The sequence below is a fragment of the Lactuca virosa genome, chromosome 3, assembly GCF_052849685.1.
Source record: "Lactuca virosa cultivar CGN04683 chromosome 3, Lactuca_virosa_CGN04683_v6, whole genome shotgun sequence".
NCBI classification, from domain to species: domain Eukaryota; kingdom Viridiplantae; phylum Streptophyta; class Magnoliopsida; order Asterales; family Asteraceae; genus Lactuca; species Lactuca virosa.
Window position 1 is genome coordinate 90,750,825 of NC_136428.1, and position 10,277 is coordinate 90,761,101.

The following is a 10,277-nucleotide window of genomic DNA, read 5'->3' on the forward strand; positions in this document are numbered from 1 at the left end:
GTTTGGGGTCCAAGGGTAAACTCTTTTGGAGTTTACGGTTTTGGGACCAACTCACATTGAGTTTACGGTCGTAAACCCATGAGTTTATGGCCGTAAACTCATGGTACTTCGACCCTTTTGTGTTTTGAAGCTTTAAAGATCATAAGAAGCATTCCTACTTCATGTTTAAGCCTTAGGAAGGGATTAGGGCGCCATTTCACTCCTTTGTGGAGTTTACGGTCCTTGGACCATTTGTCTTTGGGTTTACGGTCGTAAACCCAAATGGTTTATGGCCTTTTTGATGTTTTAAGTCCTAAGCACTTTAGGGATAAGATCTAGACTAGTATCCAAGGCTTGGTAAGGGGCTAGGGCACACTTTGGCACCCTTATTAGTGTTTACGGTCCAAGGTGTTCTTGGACCGTAAACACTTTTGATCTTGTGTTTCTTGGGTGTTTTCTTGATGATTTGAAGTGTAACAAGTCTTATAATACACTAGGGTAGGAGTACTTACTAGGTAGAAGCTTGAAAAGGTGCTAAAAGTCCAAGAACACTAGTGTGTGTTCTTGGTGAAACTTGAAGATCTACACTTTTGGAATGATTTCACGGATGGAATCATGTAAGATCACTAGAATAAGTAAGATATCAACTTTTTAGGGATAGAAACACTTACAAAGTTGAAGATCAAGAAGAAAAGTTGGATGATACTTGAGAGAATTTGAGTTTGGATCTTGAAAATGTGAAAAAGTGGTAAATAATAACTAAGTGTCATATTTATACCCCCTTTTAGGGTTTACGGCCGTAAACACCTTTGTTTAGGCTGTAAACTCCAAACTTTTGGAGTTTTGGGACATTATTGTTACACAATAAACCCTAGGGCATCCTCTCTCCTGATATATCCTGAAGTACTAGGCTTTAGGACACTTAAACTGACTCTACACAGCTCAAAAGTTAGCAGAAGCTGTTTTGACTTCTATTGAAATGAATGGTTGTACAGAATAGAAATTTCGGGTTGTCACATCAAGCCAACAAGACGGCGTACGAACACTTCTTTCCGTACTAGGTTGGATAAGGTGCCATCTTAAGGATCGAATTGTAACTATTGTTGTAGGAAAACTCTACCAGGGGTAAATGATCATCCCAATTACCTTTAAATTCTACGGTACATGCTCTTAACATATCTTCTAATGTTTGAATTGTTCTTTCGCCCTGACCATCAGTCTACGGATGGTAGGCTGTACTTAAAGACACCTTCGTACCTATTTCCTCTTGTAGATTTTTCCAAAATGTTGATGTGAAACGACTATCACGATCCGATACAATCATTTAAGGAACACCGTGAGGTCTTACTTCCTCCTTCACGTAAGCATTTGCAAGCTCATCAATAGACCATTTCTCATTGGTTGCTATGAAGTGTGTACTCTTTGTGAACCGATTCACGACTACCCAAATCATTTCGTGACAGTTCTTTGTCCTGGGTAGTTCAGTCACAAAATCCATGGTGTTGTCTTCTCATTTACCCATGGGTACAGGAAAAGGTTCTAAACTCCCATATGGTTTCTGATTTTGTGCTTTAACTCTCGCACATGTTACACATTCTGCCACATACTTTGCAACATCGAGCTTCATCGTCTGCCACCAGTAGTAAGGTTTCAGCTCCCTATACATCTTAGTGTTGCCGGGATGAATCAAGTACATGATCTTGTGAGCTTCTTCCATCAGAAAAGCTCTTATTCCTCCCATCTTAGGCACCAAAATCCTATCTTGGAATACCTTCAATCTTTGACTATTTGTATCGAATACCAATGTTTTTCCTAAGCGTTCTTCCTTGCCGTTATTTTTCTCCAAAGCTTCTTCCTGAGCTTTCTTAATGCTTTCCATAATCGTTGAGACAACTTATATTCTTAACACTCTTGGCCTCTTTCTTTCCAGGTTTACTTTTCGTCTTAGAGCATTAGCCATGCCATTTGCTTTACCAGGGTGGTAAAGTATCTCACAGTCGTAATCCTTGAGTAAATCTATCCAGCGCCGTTGTCTCATATTCAATTCCTTTTGATCAAAGAGATATTCGAGACTTTTATGATCAGTGAAGATTTTGCACTTTGTTCCATAGAGATAATGCCTCCATATCATTAATGCGAATACTACCACTGCCAACTCCAGATCATGAGTGGGTTAGTTCTTCTCGTGCTATTTCAGTTGCCGAGATGCATATGCGATTACCTTATCTCTTTGGTGAGCACACAACCTAACCCAACTCCAGATGCATCGTTATAGACTGCGAAGTCTTCGTCTACGTCTTGTAAAGAAAGAAATGGTGCTTTACTCAACTTCTTATTTAATTTCTCGAATGCTTCTTCATGTTTCTCACTCCATGTGCATGTAGCTCCCTTATGGGTCAAAGCTGTAAATGGAGCAGCTATCAAAGAAAAACCTTGAATAAACCTTCGGTAATATCCAGCTAATACCATGAAACTACGAATCTCAGTGGGACTTTTTGGTCGTTCCCATTTCATCATAGCTTTAATCTTTGATGGATCAAACATTATCTCTTCTTTTTTAATCACATAACCCAAGAATTAGACTTCTCGAATCAAAAAATCACATTTGGAGAACTTTACATACAACTTCTCCTTCTTCAGAACTTCTAATACTTCTTGCAAGTGCTTGTTATGCTCCTGCTGGCTCTTTGAGTAAACCAGAATGTCATCTATGAAGAATATTACAGATTTATCGAGGAATGGTTTACAAACCCTGTTCATCAAATCCATAATTGTTGTTGGAGCATTGGTTATTCCAAATGACATAACCAAGAACTCATAGTGTCCGTATCTCATTCTGAATGCAGTCTTCTCAATATCTTGCTATCTCACCTTTACCTGATGATATCCTGACCTAAGATCGATCTTTGAGAAATAGCTCAAACCTTGCAGCTGATCGAGTAGGTCGTCAATCCTTGGAAATGGATGCTTGTTCTTTACCGTTGCCTTGTTCAACTCTCTATAATCTATGCACATCCTCATGATCCCATCCTTCTTCTTCACAAATAACACCGGAGCTCCCTAGGGTGATGAACTAGGTCTAATTAAACCCTTGTCCAACAACTCCTGAAGTTGTATCATAAGCTCTTTCATCTCTGTCGGTGCTAATCAGTATGGTGCTTTCGCTATTGGATTCGATCATGGCAACAAGTCTATTCGAAACTCTACTTGTCTATTAGGGGGCAATCCAAGAAGATGTTAGGGAAAGACTTCCGGATAGTGACACACCATTAGTTTTCTTTGTATATCTTTCTTCTCCTTCTATGCATCGATCACAAATGCCAAGTATGATGTGCATCCTTCGGACAAACACTTTTTGGATTTCATCAGGGAAATGATTACATAAATTCACTGTACGTTTGTCCTTGTACACCATAAACGACTGTTTTCCAGGTGGGTTTACTCTCACCATCTTCTTCCTGCATAGTATCTTGGCATCGTTCGCACTAATCGAATCCATTCCTAGTACGGTGTCCAAATCGTTCAACTCAATTGGTAAGAACACCTCGTGGGATTTATTCCCGTTCAAATCGATGACGATGTTTCTAATGCAATCGCTAACAGGTATGAATTTTCCACTGGAGACTTCTACAACTATAGAATTATCAAGTTTATCTACAGGCAATGCTAGTCTTCCACCAAATTTATGCGATATAAAGGAGTAATTTGCTCCAGAATCAATCAATATATTGACGGGAAATCCATTTACAAGAAATGTACCTAAAGCGACATCTGCTTTATCCATTGTTGCTTCCAGGGTCATCTGGAATGCTCTTGCCTTTAGCTTCGGCGGAACATTAGGCCTTGCCGCCTCTTTCTTCTTCGGGCAATCCCTAGAAATATACCCTTCTTCATTACACCCGTAACAAACCTTTTTGTTGAACGTGCACTCACTGGCGTAATGCCCAATCTTCCCGCACTTAAAACATGTCAACTCCTCGCCACATTTTCCAAAGTGTTTCTTTTTGCACTTCTTACTAGAGCCGTGCATGGGTCGGTTTGGGTCGGTTTTAGACCCGAACCCAACCCAACCCGTAAATGGTCGGTTTCTGATTTTCAGATCCCAATGGGATCGGTTTCTGGTCGGTTCGGTTTCTCGGGTTCTAAGATCGGTTTGGGCGGTTTTTCGGTTTCTTGGGTTCAACCCATGCACTCAACATTTATGCATTTACCTAAGACCTTTCAATCTATATAGAAAAAAAAATGCAATCAACATCAACAGTTTCTGGAATTACCAAAAATATTTGTTTTTAGATCATACACGAAAATCATAGGCAAACAGCCAATAACATCATAATTCATAAGCAAACAACAAAAATATTTCAAGAATAATAATCTATATCGTTGGTTCATTCAACTCTAAAATCACTAAATCAGCTAATGTTAAAATCAAACAACAACCATAATTTACTGAATATTGATGTCTCTCTTTCTCTAGATGAACTATGAAGGTTATAATCAAACATTCAAACTCTAGATGAACCATGAAGGTTAATCAATGTTATAATCCTTAAGGGAAATTAGAAAACGAACTTGAGAAGCGAGAACGGAGCGTCGAAGGCGGCGGTTTGGAAGAGTGGAATCGACGGTTTAGGAATGGGGTTGTTGGAGTCGAAACTCGTCGGAGCAGTGGAGCTCCTGCTGCTGCTGGTTGCGTAGTCGATTTCGATCGGGGAAGGGGAGACGAGAAAATACGAATGACGATAATGAGAATGGAAGACAGAAGTGGGAAACTGAGACCCCGATTTCGATTTAGTGATTTAGGGTTGTTATATTTTCTTTCCTTTTTTAATATATATATATATATATATATATATATATATATATACATATATATATATATATATATATATATATATATATATATATATATATATATATATATATATATATATATATATATATATATATATATATATATATATATATATATATATATATATATATATATATATGGGTCGGTTTGTCGGTTTTAGGTATGGGTTGGTTTCTCGGGTTGGATGGGTCGGTTTCTGGGTAAAAACCGAAACCGAACCCGATTTTTCGGTTTTTAAAAAATCAAAACCCTAACCGTCGGTTTTGCTTCGGTTTTGGTTTTTTCGGTTTCGGTTTCGTCGGTTTTAATCGGTTTCCCGGTTTCTTGGTTTGGGTTTGCTCACACCTACTTCTCACACCATCTTGCTTCATCTCCTCCTCCTTTTCCAAACTTCTTAGAACCAGACTTCGATAACTTTCTTTTCTTGTTGGACCTTGAAGATCCATCATGCTTTCTTTTCTCACCAACCTCAGCTCTCTCTCCAGACCCTTCTCCCTTAACTGGGTCTCAACATTCTTAGTTTCCCAGATGGCAGCTTTCAAGGTGGTTGGTTGTTTGACCATTGGACCAAAGCCTGATGACAATCCATTAGAAAACTTGTCGACCTTGGAGAGTTCAGCTGGAACCAAAAAAGGAACAAGCTTCATTTTCTCCTTAAAACTTGCAGCATACTCGGTGACACTCATCCTTCCCTTGTTCAGATTATGAAACTCGTTGTTGATCTCCAGATGATCCTGCTTAGAGCAGTACTGCATTTTCAGTTACACCAAAAAGTTTTCTCACGACATCTTGCTAGCTTCTCCCTTGGGCATGGTATCAGCTAGTAGCTTCCACCAGCTTAATAGCCCAGTCTTCAACAGTGTAACCCGGAGAGCAGTCTTTTGTTTGTTGCTGTAGTCGCAACTTTCAAACAACATCTCCATTTCGGAGATCCAATCCATGACTTACTGTGTTGGTCTTCCAGAAGGACTTGGTGGTTTGGATGCCATGAAATCCTTGTACTTACATCCACGTCCATCATTTTCTCCATTGGGTTGGTTTCTTCTAACCACTAGTGGCTCAGCTTGACTAGCAGTCTGATTATATTTTCCTTTATCTGACTGTTTGATGTTCAATTCAGGCTGCTCAACAGGCATTGTAGGCTCATCTCTATTCTATTGAAGTAGACACCTTGTTTCCTCCATCTGGCGATCCAACATCATTTGTATCATTGCTTGTACTCTTGCCATTGTGATTGGCTCAGGTCCAGCTGCTACTTCTGGTGTACGCTCAATCACTTGTGGCTGAGGCTGCTAATTACCATTAGCATTCCATTAGCGATTCCAAATCCACTTTGGGTTCTCTCCATGTCGATCAATAAACCGAAGTAGGAAAATTTAGATCTTTATTTACGTTAGACGTTTAAATCCTCCTTGTCACTCCAAAAAGTTACATGTCAGTTCTAATATCATAGTCGAACGTTTAAAAATCTGAACGCATAAAGTTTCCAGATCCGGTCTGCAACAGACCATAGATCCGATCAATTAATAACATATAGTTCATATAAGGTATAAGTCATTTAGCACATAAAAGCAATTTAGGCATTTTTCCTAAAATAAGCTAGTGCTCATCTCTAGGCATATTTTCTAAATATAGCAGACACTCATCTCAACATAATTGTTTATCATTCTAAGTTTAAGTCTAGAAATCCTACAAGTTCTAATTCACATAAACTAATGCTCTGGTAGCAACTATGACATCCCCAATTTCACGGCCATAAAAGAACGATTTGTTTATGTTTTATTTAAAAATCAGTATATCCTTTTGAAAAATAATGTTGCAGAATTTGTCCCAAAAAATATGATAAAGTTATTATCAAAGCATTTCCGAGGAAATGTTCTTTAATTATATTAAAAATGTTGGGATGTCATCGTCAATACAGTACATAGGCATAAACAGAAATAGTACAAAGCTTTACAAACATCTAATATTCTAATGGCCTATACTCCATTGATCTCTCATCTGATCATCACACCTATACTCTTTTTCCACTACCTGTAAAATAAGAGTTTTTAACCCACAAAAATTAAATTCTTTATTATCATCAAATCATTCAACCCGATTATCCGTTCTTGTTATCCTCACTTTCTGTCCCTAATGCATCTAATTTAAGGGACCTAGCCTAATGATTATCATTGGGATAGACAAAACTGATTAGGGGATTCCTTAGAAATATATGTGAATAAGGCAACCATGGGGGGGGGGGATGGAGTATACCTGGTGAACACGTCGTTCACAAACACCTACAGGTTGCGACCCTGCCAGCGTTCCACTAGACTGCCTAGAATAGTCTGCGGTCGTCATCTATACGCCACTGGATGACCGGATAAACTTAAACATCGAGGCCTCTCATCATTTTATTTCATTTTTCATCATTGTTGAAACATTAAAGTGACCCTCTTAAACTTAAAAGAGATCCGAAGCTGTCTTAAGGAACCGCAGTCAAACTCATCACCGCAGTCAAGAACCGCAACCACTATCATCAGCACTTAGTTTAGTCTTTTATCTGTTTTTCTAGAAGTACTTTCGTTTATCCAATATGCCCAGCGTGGCAACCTTTAACAGATAGGACTTTTGTAATCTTCGAGACTCTATAAATAGAGTTCTCATTTTCAGAATGAATACACATCTATCACGCATCTTGAATCTTATCTTTCATCTTACTCTCTTCTTACTCATAACTTAAAATATAATCTTAACTGTTTGGAATCTCTCTTCGGAGCAAGTCATTCTTGACTTAATCACTAAGTTTGATCTCACTTACTAACTTGGTCTGATTGCATTCCTTGTTAAGAATCAACTTAAGTGTATACTTGATATAATACTTGTTGTCATTTATGTTTCCTTATATTTCCGCATCTAACTTTCTAACCTTCTAACTCTAACTTATTATTATTGTTGAGCTTTAATGATCCTTTGAGTTAAACTTTATTCCGCATTATCACTTGTTCTAACGTTTGTTCAAGTATGACTCAAGTTTTTCTCTCAACAATTGGTATCAGAGCCAAAGTGGTTGCTTTTTGAAGCAAAACTCTGATTTTCAAAAGGCCTTCTATACCACTGAAGCTCATTTCTCAAAAAAAAAAAAAACAAAAAATATTTTCAAAACAAGGAAATATGGCACAAGCATTATCTCTCAACGTTTCCAACAGTGTTGGTGGTTCTAATAGAGCCCCAATACTGGTAGCAAATGAATATCATCACTGGTTTTAGAGGATGGAAAGATACTTAAGGAGACTTGGAAGAGATGTATGGCGATCTGTAGAAGAAGGGCCACATGTCCCTGTTTTTACACCAATTTAAACCGACGGCACCACAGCCAGACTAGGAGGAGGTAAACCAGCCCTAAATCGTCCCACCAAAGATGATCTCGATAAAATGGAAAATGATGTTGTTGCTTTTTATGAAATCTCTTGTGGAGTTGCTCCGGACAACGTCGACATTATCATAAACTGTAAATCAGCAATAGAGATCTGGGATGTTCTCAAAAACCTATATGAAGGCACAGAACAAGCTCAAGATAAGAAGCTCACAACCGCACTCAATGAGTTCAATAATTTCAAAGCTCATACTGGCGAAAGTTTGGAAGACTCCTTCAAAAGGTTCAATATGATTGTCACTAAGTTATCTAATGCTGGCACGATCCGAAGCAATCATGAGACAAATCTTCAGTTTCTCAATGGTTTGGGAAGACACTGTACGACTGCTAAGATGATAGTCCAAGGAGATAGAAAGATCCATTCTTTATCTCTCTACAAGCTCTACAGTGAACTGACAGCATTCTTTACGCCAGAAAGAGAGATTGTATTGTAGCTTAACTTCTTAAACAAAGCCGGCTCCAGTTCTATTCAGAATAGGGCAAGAAAGCGACTTGCCGCCTCAATCACGAAGGAATACCGAAGAGCCTAAAGAGGGTGTTAGAATGCAACTAGATAGAGAACTATAAGATAAGAGGGATTCCATGGGTGAGAAGGCTGACATGAAGGATCTCATTCCAAACCGGTAAAGCGCAAGGGGCAAGCAGTTGACTCTTTCACTCGGACTCACTAGCAACTCCAGGAGCGACCCCTCATCATCTTACGATGAAAAGCAGGTTTATTCCATGGTAAACCACAATGAGTAAGCGAGATAGGGTGAGGTAAAGCCTCAGACCGGTCAAAGGAGCCTCCGTAAAACCTCATCAGACAGGTAGCGGAAGCTGATAGAAAGGGGCGATGAGCTCAGTAGAGGAGAAGCCGTCCTGATGAAATAGAAAGCCCTAGCTATGAGTGACTCAAATCTAGCTGTGATGCGCGAGGGCCAATATTCAAATGAAAGCAAGGGGTTGATTGCCCTCATGGGGAAGGGATGAATACGAGCAGTCGGAAGAGCAGCTCTCTCAGAAGCAACCAATCCAAGAATTGATGGATTTGGTAGAGTGCCAGTCACAACACTAGAACCAAGTTAGGTGAGCTTGAAGGCATCGGTTGAAGCCCTTAGTTGCAAGGTCTTTGACTGTGCCCAAGAAAGGGATGGATAATAGATCTTAGATGGTTCCCACTTCCACTTAACAAAGGAAAGATATCACACACTACACAAGACAATCATGTGCAAGCTGCTTGAGTTGAATTAGCCTCAATTCCAATCTTACTCAGATCGCTTCGTGAGCTCATTTAGTAGACATCGAGTGTGCGCCCTTTTAGAGAAGAGATAGGGGCGAGTACTACACGAGCTCGTAAGTCAAGTACGGAACGAGCCTTGTCTACGAAGCAGAGCGACCTCGTCTTGCTTGCTTCTAGCGAAGCTTCTAGCACTGGATAATAGGCATGGCAGGAATACGACTTTTTAGGTCGACCACTACACTACATAGAAGCGATAGCGAAGCCAAGCCGTATAAAGGCGAGCAGCCCTTATAGCAATAGAAAACAACCTACTTATAGCCCTTCCCAATTTCCAGTAGTAAACTTCCCAAGTTTAAGTAGGATAACCCCCTCTCTATTCTTCTCTTCATGTATGTGGGCTGCCTGCCCCGTCCCGAATAGACGAACAGGAACAAGCTGAAGAAGCGAGAGAGATTTGTGATTCCGTAAGTAACTCAGTGCTAAGAACGAAGGGCTTGGAAGAAGAAAATGAAATACGAACAACCGCACTGGTTGTAATAGATCGACTTTCATGCTAGTTCTTGCTCCAGCATGAAAGTTCCATTTCAGGGAAGGACGACGTACTATGATACTTTCTGTTTTGTCGAGCCTTGCTTTGGTCTCTGGTTTGATGGTTGTACGTGCTAAAAATCCGGTACATTCTGTTTTGTTTCCCATCCCAGTCTTTCGCAACACTTCAGGTTTACTTCTTTTGTTAGGTCTCGACTCTTTCGCTATGATCTTCCCAGTAGTTCATATAGGAGCTATAGCCGTTTCATTCTTAC